Raw genomic sequence first — 12,117 nt, forward strand, 5'->3', positions numbered from 1 at the left:
TACTTAACCATAAGAAAAAGGAAATGATGATGGACTTAAATGAGAAGGGTGTCTTCCAACTACCCTGCCTGGAGATCCAAAATAATCTACCATGCCCGGAAGAGAGCAAGAGAGTCTCATGGTCATGATGGACACAACAGAGCCCTGTCTTGAGAAACAATTCAAGTTTGTTCTGTGTCTTATCATCTTCTATTTCTGAACAACTAAAAACTGAATTTCAAAAACTTGACTGGATGTCAGTCTCACAACCATCCCCTCCAACTGCATATACAGACCATCTACCCACCAAACACATGTGTCACGCACATGTGCACACGTGCACACACCCTCCCCACACAATCCAACCAATTAAATCACTACTGCCTGTTAATTATCTCCTAAACTATCACAATTGTCTCTTTATTGATCTTCCTGCCTGCCTCTAATTTCATCCCACAGTCTGCATCACCTTAACCTAACTTCCATGCTGCTGCTGGAATGGCACTCATGGCACGAACATTTGCATGTCTTTTTCCTGCTTGCATTTTCATAATGCAGTACGAGATCGATTCTGAACACTTTTACAAAAAATACAAGACTCTTCAAAATCTGACACCTGCCTATTCACTCAGATTGATCTTCCAGTGCTATTCCCCTTGTCTGGAGTATCTCTTCTCTGGGACTCCCACAGATGTTACAAGCTTCACTTGAAATGCTGCCTCCTTCATGAAGATTCCCTGCTTCTTGACGGCACACTTAGATGCTAGTGCTCACATGCTTTCAGTAATTTGTCAACATCTCTCTATTATAACAATTACCTTAGAGCTATATAGTTGTTTGTTCACACATCTATCTTCTCACTACTATTCTGGGAGGCAAACCAATATATACATTTTAAAATTATAACACTTAAAAAATGTGATACATTCTCATTGTAGACACCTTAGAAAATTCAATAATGTCTAACAAAAACAAAATTATTTATATTTCTTCCACAAAGAAAATACCATTATTTTAAAAATAGTTCTTCTATTCATATACATATACAAACACATTCACATGCACACACCCACAGTACATATTTTTTATTTGTCTTAGAACATTCATAGTTTGGTTTGTTTTTGTTTTTTTTTCTAGCAGCTAGCACACGGCCTACCACATAAATAGTCAACAAATATTTACTGAGTGAATGAATAATCTCAAATCTATGCCCCATTTCTCCTTGTCCTTGGCTACTGCCCTATAATCATTCTTCTGAACTACTCTAGTAATCTGTAATTGGTCTCATTGCCACCAATTTCTTTTCCCTTCAATTCACCCTCCATATTGCTGCCATGATTATATCATCAAATGAAAATCTTGCTACATTATTGTCATGTTTATGAATCTTTTGGTGACTTTTATTGCCTATGAAATAACATGCAATTCCTTATCATTCAAGACTTTTCACAATTTAGTCCTAATATACTTCTCTGACCCATCTTCTGTCATTTCTACCTCTTGTATTGGGGATCAGCCCGGTCACACCAGACCATTCACAGTTCTCAAAGATATGCCATGGAGTCTCACTCTTGACTCATGCCACTCCTTCTGACCAAAATATCCTGCCCCAGTCTTCCTCATCAGGCAAATATTTGATATATTCTTCAAGGACAAATATATGTATATATCATCTATGAGTCTTTTCCAACATTTCCTCCATTGTTCAGCCAAGTGATTCATTCTTTCAGCTGTTTCCAGAGAAGTCGTCCCAAAAGCTAAAACTGAAGTTTTGTAAAACTGCATTCTCTGACCCCCACTAATGGAGGCTCAGATTTCGTAGGAGTGGAGTGGAGACAGGAATCTGTTGTTTTAAAAACATGCTACATCCCAACATAAACAACACCAGACTGAACGCAGTTCAGTTCCAGGCCAGACTGAACTCTGGGTTGCTGAGTGCTAAACATTCCTCTTAAAGCATGACTCAGGATCATGCTGGAAACAGCCAGAAGTAGAGCATGTTGGGACCCATGCTTTCAGGTATTAATAAAACCAATCATTTTTTCTCATAGGTTTTATGCATACGAATCTTTGAGAAGTGAAATCAGCTTCTGTTATTTCAAGCTGTTCAAAATACCAGGGAAATGGAGGGATTGAAAACATAAAGTAAAACAAAGGCATAAACTATTAAATATAGACCAAAAAAAAAAAAAAAGGAAGAAAAGGACATGAAGTCATGTAAGCTGTCTCTATAATACTGTACTCATGGGGGGAAAAATGAAGAGGAGAAGCAGCACAATGAAACTAGTCATAAAAAAAATATGATTTGTGTCCAAGGAGCCATCAAGTGTCTTGCTTGTTCAAATCAGCAGAACTATTATCCTAGATTGGCATTACTGGCTCTGAACAAGTCACTTAGCCCAAGATTCTTGGGATTTTCCTCATTCAAAAAGATATGCAACTCCTTTTGAAGATTTCAGTTCAAAGTAACTCTACATAAAACCCACCCTCCCTTCTCTTGGGTACAATATGCTCATTCACCGAACAAGTGTCCAGAGAAGAAAAATGCGTTAATAGTTAATCACTTCTAAAGTTAACTTTAGAATCAAGAATTTTAGAGACAGAGAGACTGTTAGAGATTTTCTAGACCATACTTTTTAACCTTTTCCACAACAGAGTGTACACAGAAAATGGTATTTGTGTAGCACACCGGGATACAGAGATGAGACTGTTGAAGACTACAGATGACTGGCAAGGGGCTCCTGCTGCCAGTGGGTAGGTGTCAAAGAGCTCAGTATCTCCCAGAACCTCTGTAACACATACTGCTCAAGAAGATACACTAGATAAAACAATGCATCTTAGAGAGGAGAAAACTCAAGCCCCAGAGTGTGGCTTAACACCAGAGAGGTTAACAAAGTCACTTAGTGGGAAAGCGAGGATGGGGTTTTCACATGCCTCACATGAACAGTGGTTCCAATCTATATGCCATTCAGAATTTACCAATTCTGATCATTGGTGTAGGAGTCATTTGAAGGGACCCACCAATTCACTGAGGCACCCAGCAATGGCAACAGATTGCAAAAATGATGATCTCTCCCACAAATATCTGTACTGATTTCAACTGTATTTAAATGCTACTTAAAAAAATATTCATTCAGAATTCAATTAATTCATTGAAAAAATGCTAGATAAGATCCTAAAAGCACTTTGTAAATAAATGGAGGGGGCTGCCAGGAATTAAACAGGAGTATGAGTTTAGGGAAGTAAGTGAGAAGCAGTTGCGTGCCCTGGGAGAACCTATATATCCAGGATTCCTGGAACTTTGCATTGTCCCAGAGCAGAAAGCTCCATTAGTGACTCTCCAGCATGAAAGCCATGCTCAGGAAAAGCCCACTAGAAATAATTGAATAAACAACCCTTCACAGAAGCAAGCAGCAAAGAAATCTGTCTGAAAGAGTTTCTTTTTTAAAGATTTTATTTATTTATTAGACAGAGACAGCCAGTGAGAGAGGGAACACAAGAAGGAGGAGTGGGAGAGGAAGAAGCAGGCTCATAGCGGAGGAGCCTGATGTGGGGCTTGATCCCATAACGCCGGGATCACGCCCTGAGCCGAAGGCAGATGCCTAACCGCTGTGCCACCCAGGCGCCCCTGAAAGAGATTTAAATACGAGGCCAAAGCTCTCCTGAGAATTTGTAGCAAATGGAAATTTCAGCCATGGATTTAGGATCAAAATTTACACCGTTTACATGATATGGAAATTTGTAAGCTAAAAATTTTCATTTCTGGACCCATTTAAACTAGACCCAGGTCTGTAATGTCCTCATACATGTGTCAGAAGGAAACACAGATCCTCCCTGGAGGAATGAATTAGAAAAGTTCAAAGGAGGGGCGCCTGTGTGGCTCAGTCGTTAAGCGTCTGCCTTGGGCTCAGGGCGTGATCCCAGCATTCTGGGATCGAGCCCCACATCAGTCTCTTCCATTGGGAGCCTGCTTCTTCCTCTTCCACGCCCCCTGCTTGTGTTCCCTCTCTCGCTGGCTGTCTCTCTCTCTGTCAAATAAATAAATAAAATCTTTAAAAAGAAAAGAAAAGTCCAAAGGATTGTGTTTTATTGTGAAGAAAAGTTTGCAATAAAAGAAAAATCACAAAACACATGAGAAAAAACTAAGCCACCACAAACATTGTCATAGAAATTATAAACAATAGGAACTTGGATACTGGAAATGTACAAATACAGAGAACATATTAGAAAATAAATGTATATGTTTAAGGAAGTTTTAAAAGGGGATGGGGAGGTAAAAACATCACTAATAAGCAAGGGATTAAGAGATTTAGGAAAAGAGATATAGAAATAAAAATATAATAATTAAAAGTAAATATTCAATGTAGGGATTAAAAGTAGCAGATAGATACCATGGTGGACAGAATTAATAAAATGGAAAATTCTTATGCAAAAAGAGAAATTACACAGAATAAAGCAATAGAGATAAAAAGATGGGAAATACTTTTAAGACATAAAGAAAACAGAGCAAGTCCAAAATATATCTAGTCTGAGTTTCAGGACAACCAGGCAAATTTAACCAAAAGAAAGTAATAAAGCCATAATTAATGTCAGACAAAATTCTTTTTTTAAAAAAAAATTTTTATTTATTTGACACAGACAGAGAGAGAAAGAGAGAGAGCACAAGCAGGGCGAGTGGCAGAGGGAGAAGCAGGCTCCCTGTTGGGCAGGGAGCTGGACATGGGGCTTGATCCCAGGACCCTGGGATCATGACCTGAGTTGAAGGCAGACCCTTAACCGACTGAGCCATCCAGGCACCCCCCAAATTATTCTCTTTTTTTTTAAGGATTTAATTTATTTATTTGACAGAGAGAGAGAGACAGCCAGCAAGAGAGGGAATACAAGCAGGGGGAGTGGGAGAGGAAGAAGCAGGCTCCCAGCGTAGGAGCCTGATGTGGGGCTTAATCCCAGAACGCTGGGATCACGCCCTAAGCCGAAGGCAGACGCTTAATGACTGAGCCACCCAGGCGCCTCCCCAAAATTATTTTTTAAAGGAAAAAAATACTACTAGTAAAGAAGAAAACTCTATAAAAATAACAAGATATAATCAAAAGAACATCACATTTACAGGTTCATATTATTTGATATTGTAGCCTCAAAATAAATAACATATAAACAAAAAGAACTACAAAGAGAAATTGACAAATGCAAGTATTTGTGGGAAATATCTAACACATATCTTTTAGTCATTAATACTTAGAGTAGATAAAACCATGAAAGTTGCAACCAATAGATAAGTAAGTCGAGGAGATCTATAAAGCACAGTGTACTGAATATACAAATGATACTGTATTATAATTGCCAAACTAGCTAAGAGACTAGATCTTAATTATTCTCACCACAGAAAAAGAAATAATAATTATGTGACATGATAAAGATGCTAACTATCACTACAGTTGGGCAATCATAAAATATAAATGTTATAAATCAACACATATACCTTAAATCTACACGATGTTGTATGTAAATGTATTCAATACAAAATAAAAGGGAGGGAATAAAAAAAGAAAAACCAATATTGCAAATAATTCCTATCAGTCCTGGTCATAGAGTTAAACCCCAATTTTAGAATCCCTTTTATATTTAGAAGATTTAGTTCTGTCCTATGGAATGTAGGTAGAAGTGATGCATGTACTTTCAGGCCCAAACACAGAATATCCTGTATAATTGTCTACACTCTTGCTTCCTCATCTAAGACATACAGAGCTGCCCATTGAGAATGCTGGCAATTTTAAAAAGGGTAGAAGCTTATTCTCTGTGTCATACGTAGAAATATTCAGGATGGACTTTGAATGAACAAGAAATAAACTCGTCCTGTGTTAAGCCCTTTGAAATTTTGAATTGTTTATTATAGCTGATCGCTTATCATAAGAACACAGAAATTAAAAATAAAATGAGAGCTAAAAATAATTCTCTCTTTTGGCAAAGTTTTAAACACAATTCTGGTAATTCAGGAGTTAAAGAGAAGAGTGTAATAAAAATTTTTAAATATTGGAATTAAATAATAAATAAACCCAAAGAAAGTTGGAAGAGGAAAATCTTATGGAGAAGAATGGAAATAGAAATAAGCATGTAACAGAAGAGAAACAAAATTAAATATTGATCTTTGAAAAGTCTAATAAGATTAACAAATCCCTAGGAAAATTGATTCAAGCAAAAAGGTCAAGTAAAAAATCAATAATATTAGGAATGAAAAGGGGGAATACTGCAGATGTAGAAGAAAGTTTAAAAATAAGAATATACATGAAAAATTAAAAGATAAAGAGACACTGACTGTCTTTTGTTCTGGACTAACTTGTCAGTGATGTTTGTATAGTGAATGGCCTTGGAAGATATAGCAAAAAGCAGTCAACACTTACTGCTAATTAAAAAAGCTTCAAGTTCCCTAGGCTTAGTGTTTCTCTCCTAAAATGCAACCCAGTGCATAAGCAGGCATTCATCTCAGCCCATCCATGCTGCCCAGTTGTACTTGGACACAAGAACTGATGCAAACATGAAGCTCATGCTGCTTGTTGTGCCTTAACTGAAGTCTTACTATCTTTGACTCAGGAGTTCATATCTACTGTGGTAAGATAACCCGTTGGCTTGCAAGTATCGTAAAATCTCACTGCTCTCACAGTTCTCGACATGAACAAGATAATTTGAAAATGTATGTGGAAGATCCACAATGAGCCAAAATCTTCTTTTTTTTTTTTTTTTAAGACTTTATTTATTTGTCAGAGAGAGAGCACACACAATCATGGGGAGCAGCAGGCAGAGGAAGAAGCAGGCTCCCTGCTGAGCAAGGAACCCAATGCTGTACTTGATCCCAGGACCTTGGCATCATGACCTGAGCCTAAGGCAGACACTTAACCAACTGAGCTACCCAGGCATCCCTGAGCCAGAATTTTCTTTCTGTTTTTTTTTTTTATTAAAGATTTTATTTATTTATTTGACAGAGAGAGAGAGAGCCAGCGAGGGAGGGAACACAAGCAGGGGGAGTGGGAGAGGAAGAAGCAGGCTCCCAGCGGAGGAGCCTGACATGGGGCTCGATCCCAGAACGCCAGGATCACACCCTGAGCCAAAGGCAAATGCTTAACGACTGAGCCACCCGGGCGCCTCAAGCCAGAATTTTCTTAAAGAAGAACAGGAAGAGGGTACTTGCCTTGCCAAATATGGATTCATTATTGGGTTACAAAATTTAAGATTGTGTAATATTGAAATGGAAATAGATTAATGGGCCAATGGAAAACAAGAGCTATCATAGAAACAGACCTAAACATATATGAAAACTTAATAAATGACAGAATTGAATTTCTAGGTTAGCTAGAAAAGATGCACGATTCTACAATTAAAGCTAGGATAAGTATTATCCATCTGAATAAAAAATAAAATTGGGTCACTACCTCATACCCCACAAAAAATTAATTTCAGATGGAATAAAGTCTTAAATGTGAAAAAGCAAAACTGCAAATTTTAGCAGAAAATGTATGACTGCAGTTTAGAAAAGACAGAAAAAGCACCAATCATATAGTAGAAGATTGATGTCTTCAAATACATAAAAGGTTAAACTTCGTTTAAACCAAAGCTATAAAAAAAGATGTCAAGACAAAGTCTAAAAAGGAAAGCAGAAATGTACTCACTTTACAAATAACTAAAGAAGGATTAAACACCAGACTACTTAATAATTCCTAAAAATCAAGATGATAAATGCAAACAACTCAATAGAAAAAGAGACAAAGATAAGAACAGACATTTCTCAAAGAGAACTAGGAATAAATGTTCAATAAACTTGGAAAGGGCACAACCTCACTTTAGTTATCAGGGAAATACAAATGAAACCACATTTTACACCTATTTGTTTAATGACAATGTTAAAGTCTAACCTGTTCGATGTTGTGGAAGATGCAAAACGTAGCAGAACTCTTACAGGTTGCGAGTTAGGGGGATAAATTGATATAATCATTTCAAGCTCTGAATTTAACTCCCAGCTTTATTCTCCAGAAAAGCTTTTGCGTAAGTGCCCCCAAGAGACATACATATACAAATGTTTGTAGCAACACTGCTTCTAATGGAAAAAAATCAATTAAGTCTCAATGAGATTGGATTAGTAAAAGTGTGGTATATTCATACAATGAATACTAAACAGTAGTGAAAATTAGTAACCTGCCACTATAACATAGCACAGATGAATCTTAGAAACTGTTTTCAGTGAAAAGGAAGTTGCAGAAGAGTATAATTTCTTAATATTTTATAAAGTTCAAAAATAACCCAAAGCAAACTACATAGTTTACCAATATATACATGCCCATTGGAACACCCATGAAGACGACCTAGGAAGTGACTTAAAGTGTTTATTACTAAGAGGACTTCTGGAGAGGGACAGGGAAGCAGGGAGAAGATAGAAGGGACAGATACGGGCTTCAGTAGCATTGACAGCATTCTATTTCTTAAGTTGGGCAATATATTCACAGGTATTCATTTTAAAATTTTGCTTCATAACTTACATATAATATTAGTAATAAAATTGGGGGAAACAGACATTAAAAGAAAAAGTGTTTCTAAATACACAGACTCATATACATAAATATATCAAGTAAATACGTATTTACTTTAAAAATCACCTATTTTTTTTAGCAATTGTTTAGTAAACATGGTAAAGAACAAATTCTTAAGAAGTGAAATATTCTCCCATTGTATGTTGCCTAAGGGAAATAGTTAAATTTGCCTGGGCCTTTCTTCACACAAGAGACTTCAACTGCTGTAGTTCATTGTAGGACTGGCCATTGAAATATACAGTTGACTCTTGAACAACATGGGGATTAGGGGCACCAACCCCCCTGTCCCATACCCCACAGTCAAAAATCTGCATATAATTTTGACTCCCCAAAAACTAATAGCCTACTGTTGACCAAAAGCCTTACTGATTAATATAAACAGTTGATTAATGCATGCATTGTGTGTTATATGTATTATATAATGTAGTCTTACAATAAGTAAGCTAGAGAAAAGAAAATGTTATTAAGAAAAATATAAGGAGAGAAAATGATGTACTTACAGTTCTATACTGTATTTATAGGGAAAAAAATCTGCGTCTAATTGGACCTGTGCAATTCAAACCCATGTTGTTCAAGGCTCAACTGTGTAAGGTAAGACTTAGTGGTGTTGGGGCGCCTGGGTGGCACAGCGGTTAAGCGTCTGCCTTCGGCTCAGGGCGTGATCCCGGCGTTATGGGATCGAGCCCCACATCAGGCTCCTCCGCTATGAGCCTGCTTCTTCCTCTCCCACTCTCCCTGCTTGTGTTCCCTCTCTCACTGGCTGTCTCTATCTCTGTCGAATAAATAAATAAAATCTTAAAAAAAAAATAAAAGACTTAGTGGTGTTATCCACATTAAAAGTCATTCCAATTCATGGCTACTTTGTAAATTTTCTGCACACAGGAAGCAGAATCTGTTCAGAATCAGCTAAATTGGTTAATCAGGTCTCTCTCTCTTGCTAACAGCTTTATTCCTAAAGCAACAAGTTTTTACAGCAACGAGTATACGTAAGACAACAAGCATCTCACTAAGAGTAAAAGACATGTCTACCTTAAAGATTTTAAATTTAATGGGGAGACATGAATTGTGATGGTTTGGACCCTTATCACTATTAGAGACTGTAAAGAGCATCTATTGTGAAGTCAAACAACCTGGGTTTGCGTCTTTGCAACAACGCTTCTGAGCTAGGGCGGGTTACTTAGTCTTCTACATTTCTGTTCTTTACCAGTAAAGAAGAGGTGATGATAACAGAACTTATCTAGGTGTTGTGAAGATTAAATGAGTTAATTTATGTAAAACACCTAGAACAGTCTCTGATACACCATAAGGGGTACAATAGTGATAGTTGTTATAAATGGTGATGGTAATGGTGGTGGTGGTGGCAATGCTCCCCTTTTTATATGCATCACCTGGGAACCTCTGGTTATTCCCCCAATAGTCTCAGAGCCTTAGTATTCTAGTCAATTCAACTAGGTAATGTTCAATTTGGCAATTTTAAGAATAAATTGAGGAGATTTTTTTCATAACATATCCTCACCCACTAATTGATCCAGTGACAATCCCCTTGTGGGATACAGAAATCCCCCACTCAGAGATTCCTCAACAGGAAAGGTAGAAAAAGGGTCTTTCTAGTCCTTGTTTGGACCAGTTCATCAATCAGTTATGAGTCCCTGCATAAAAAGATAGGAGGGATGGGAAAAATATTTAACATTAATGAAATTCTATAGTTTTTTGTGGTGTAAAATGACAACATAAAATTTCAGCCAAAAAAAGGAAGGAAAATAACAAAAGAGGAAAAAAGAGGAAAGTATTCAAGAAAGTAATTAATAAAAGTATAAATGCAGTGTTTCTTAGGTAGAAAGGAGTGTCCTATACACGTATAGATTCATAGATTCTGACTGTAAAAGTACCAAATGCAATAGCTCCCTTAACATTCTCCTCTATGCTGATGGCATGGTTTAATAAAAAACTAAGAACAGCCCCTCATCTTCTTTTCTACTTGCAGTCAGAACGAACTGCTACATAGTGATTAGGCAAAACTGAAATTATCATTTTGAAACAAGACATTTTCCAAACCAAATAGCAATGTTAGATGAACTGATTCAGCTTCTTAGAGGTATATTTGCAACCAAGTCATTTGGGTGCTCTTCCAAAGAAAAAATGGCCATAAAACTGACATAGTCTAGAGGAAAGAAAGGACAGTTCCTTTGCTTGACCCATAAATATGTAAAACTTTTCTTCATCCACTTGCTTCCTCCAATTCTTCTGGAAGCCTTTCCAAAATCTTTCTTTTCATTCCCCTCCATGCACCCTATTGCTAAAATCTCAGCCCATACTTATTGCTTGGTCATTCTCCATCCATCTTATTATCACCATTTAATTCCTTCACTTCCAATAAGGCCTTTCTTCTGCAGAAGAAAAGATTTCTTGAAGCACTCATCTTTCTCTTTAATGTAAATCAAGCAAGTTTCAAATTTGCTGCTCTCTGCTGCCTTGGCTCAAAAAATTACTTAGGAATTGCCATCCGAAGGGGAAGTTGTGAATATTTACATTAAAACCTTTTCTTTTTATGCAAGTCACATAGTATACAACTTTCTCCCCAGTTGGCCTATGAAATCCTCAAAACCAAAAACCACATTTTACTCATTTTATAAATGTCTGCCAAAGGCATGACCTAAAGAAGCCCTCAGTATGACTCTTGAACCCCAAGAGTACTACTGTACCATCTATGGGTGTTTCAGCATTTCACTTAGAAGGAGCCTAAGTGAGGGAATTTTGAGGGAAAAGGGCATAGGAGACCAGTTTGAAACAACATTTGCATAGTAAGCAGACTTTTTGCCTAGATTGTATGTTTATTGCATTCATTCATCCATTTATTAAAGTATATTAAGTGTCAGCAATGTGTCAGATATGATTCTTGGTGTTAGAAATACAACAAAAAACAAAAAACAGGTAATAGTTTGTGCCTTTGTGGCATTTACATAAATATGGTAGATAGTGATTAGTATTATGGAGAAAATTAAATCAGGGAGGTTGGGGAATTCTGGAGGCATGAGGTATTGTATTTTTTAACAGGGTAGACAAGGAATGCTTTACTGAGAAGGTGGCACTGAGTAAAGACCAGAAGTAGTTTGGGAGAGAGTCACACAGATATGTGGAAGAAAGTGTTCCTGGCTGAAGGAACAGCCTGGAATGTTTGAGCAAAGCAAAGAAGCTTGGAGGTCTAGAGCAGCAAGTGCAAGAGAGAGACTAGAAGATGTGGTCAGAGAGTTATCAGATGGTAAGAATGTGGAGGATATTTTTAGGCTATTCTTAGGGCTGGATTTTATGCTAGGATATGAAGCCATTAGAGTATTTTGAGAATACTCTAAAGGAGTTAAATTTGATTTTTAAAAGGTTCTAGTTACCTTTTGAGAAGACACTTAAGTGAGATACATATAGCAATAAAAGACTGATGTACCTTTGACTAATCTCCTGACTTCTTTATCCCTTACTTTGCCCTAGTCACACTGGCCTCTTCACTTTTCTCAAATATCCCAGGCATGTTAACACCTTAGGGTACTTGCTCCTTCTTCCTGGAATG

This window comes from Ursus maritimus, unplaced genomic scaffold (genome assembly GCF_017311325.1).
Source record: "Ursus maritimus isolate PB19 unplaced genomic scaffold, ASM1731132v1 scaffold_11, whole genome shotgun sequence".
NCBI lineage: Eukaryota > Metazoa > Chordata > Mammalia > Carnivora > Ursidae > Ursus > Ursus maritimus.